At 44.5% G+C, this 2,474-nt stretch overlaps 1 pseudogene; it reads right to left on the bottom strand.

Moving 5' to 3' along the window:
- Positions 1 to 1,342: 1,342 nt before the first annotated feature.
- Positions 1,343 to 1,859, bottom strand: LOC102827140 (annotated as a pseudogene).
- Between the last annotated feature and the right edge of the window lie 615 nt (positions 1,860 to 2,474).

The raw sequence follows: 2,474 nt of genomic DNA, 5'->3' as shown, positions 1-2,474 counted from the left end.
TTATAGATAGGTATGGATTAATTGCTGTCATTATGTTGTTTGTTTTCTTGTGATGCTGCTGGTTTCTTTGTTCTGCATGCCTTCCTGTATTGAGTTCATTTTTTGTGCTTTTTTGTTTCAATTTCTCCAAAGTTTAAATGTTTCCATAATTTTCTTGGGTTTTCCTTTTCTTGATATGTTGTGATGTATTGTTTCTTTGAAGTTACCCTATATTCTATTAATGTATTCTTCCTTTTAAAAAGTCTGTTTTATCCTGAAATCTGCCTGATCCCCTAATCACCTTGATTTCTGTTCTTATTACTTTTCTATTTTTTCTAGTTTTCCTAGTCATAGACTGACTTCCCAGACCCAAAATTTTGTTCTTGTAGTTTTGTTCTGCTCTGGACCCTTCCATCTCTGAACTGAGTTCCAGGTGATGTTGCCATGTACATCAATCTCTGGTTGTTGTTGGCTGATATTGGTGCTTAGTCCAAAGAACTCCCTTTAGTATATTTTGATATGCTGGCTTTACAAAATCCCTTAATTTCTGTTTATTGTGGAATGTTCCAATTCCACCGTCATATTTGATTGACAATTTTGCTGGGTATATGATTTTTTTTTTAACTCTGAGATGCTTTTAATAAAGAGTTGCAGCAGTTTTGGCAAAATAACATTTATAACATATGATCGGCTTATACATATTGTGGACATATTCTGAGTGCTTGGGAGAAGAAAATCAAAATAAAATCATTTAAAATACCATACAATCATAGGGGTCCTTGAAGACCAGAGTTGGGTTCAAGGGGCCACCCTGGTTTTCAAAGACATTGTGTGTGGGAGGAACCATCTCTTTTCACATATTTTTTTAGCTATGTGATTTTTAGTGACATGACCTGGTCTCAGGCCTGCAGCTCAGAAGCCTCAGGTAGTTCACCAGCCAAAATCCATTGGTCTTTCACAAGCCCTTGTGAAGATGAGATCCTAGTTCAGAGATAAAGAGGGCTTTCTGACAGGGACCCACACAGCAAAGCTGTAACAGGATGAGACAAGAGACTAACAGAGGGGACCTGAAAGAGGGTCTTTGGGCTGAATCTCAGAGGTCCTTGGGTTGGGAGAGGGAGATCAGTCCTCTCCTGGACCCACTTCCTCTTTCCTTGGTGTACCAGGGACTAAAGTGGCATCAATATGTAGATCTGATAGAAGTATCTTTTTCTAGTTAGGGCCTGGCAGGACCCTCGGTTGTACCCAGGTTGTTTCCAGAGTGTGAGGGAGGTGAAACCTTTGACCAAAGAGGGGATCTTGCCCACAGTCCCAGCCTGATTGGAAGACAATCAAGCTGTTTCCAAAAAAGGGCAGTCCTTGACTAGGAGACTAGGATACGCACGATCACACTTGAGTTAGTCACATGTGCTCCATAGTGGCCTGCCCAGAACTGTATGTCCTGGCCCTACTGTTGGAAAAATACAAAGTAGATGCCCATCTTGATGTTGAAGAACACACGGGTTACCTGAAAGCAGGCATTGTTGTTCTGTTGCTGAACAGGATCAGGGGCAACATAGAATTTATCCAGGACAATCTGGTTGGCAACCAAAAGCTGGACAGTAAGCTGATACTGACAACCACAGTCATGTCGGGCTCCCCATCAGTCAGAGATACAAATCTCAATCCTGCCACTATCCAGCAGTTCTGGCCAGAGACCCTCCTTCAGGTCCAAGACCTGCTTCTTGTTACACCATCTGAAGGAACTTACAAAGCAGGTCTGCGCTGGGGCCCCAGGCACAGTTGTGCTGTTTTCTGCCAACACCCAGCCGTCCCCACCTTGCTCCACCACTAATTGCCAAAGGCCTTCCTGGCCACAAGGGGTGTGGATGAAATTTCCTCTGATTGGTAGTGCTCACAGAAGCAGCACAGGGCAATAAGGACTGCTGGCATGTAGCTGTGGACCAGGTCCAGAAGGGTGAGGCTCACAGCACTCAAGCACTGGGCCAGAATTAGCAGCCACAGGGCCTGGCTGTCCACCAGGGTGTGCCAGCCTGGACACACCAGACTGCAGCTCTGGAGCAGAGGGCACAGGAGCACATGGCTCAAGATCTCCAGCAGCAGCTCCAGGGGCAGCTGGCTCAAGTACAGCCCCTCTTCAGGTTTTACTTCTGAGCCAGAGCCCTAGAGGGCCAGTCCCTAGAAACCAAGGTGCCCCAGCGTGAGAGCTGGCTGAGTCAATGCATCAAGGACCCTCAGCCCCTGCAGCGTGCAGCTTACAGAAGCCTGGGTATATAATTCTTGGTTGGCAGATTTTTTCCTTTTAAAGTTTTGTATATGTCTCCCAGTTGTCTTCCAGACTGCCTGGTTTCTGCTGAGAGATCAGAGCTTAATTTATTGACTTGCCTTTTTAGGTAACATTTCTTTTTTCCTTAGCTGATTTCAAGATTCTTTCTTTGTCTTTGATTTTGTAGAGTTTGATTATGATATGTCTTGGTGATTTTCTTTTGGAGTCT

Source organism: Chrysochloris asiatica, unplaced genomic scaffold (genome assembly GCF_000296735.1).
Source record: "Chrysochloris asiatica unplaced genomic scaffold, ChrAsi1.0 scaffold00984, whole genome shotgun sequence".
Classification (NCBI taxonomy): Eukaryota; Metazoa; Chordata; class Mammalia; order Afrosoricida; family Chrysochloridae; genus Chrysochloris; species Chrysochloris asiatica.
The sequence above is the reverse complement of the archived record's forward strand: the minus strand, read 5'-3'. Positions and strand labels throughout refer to the sequence as shown.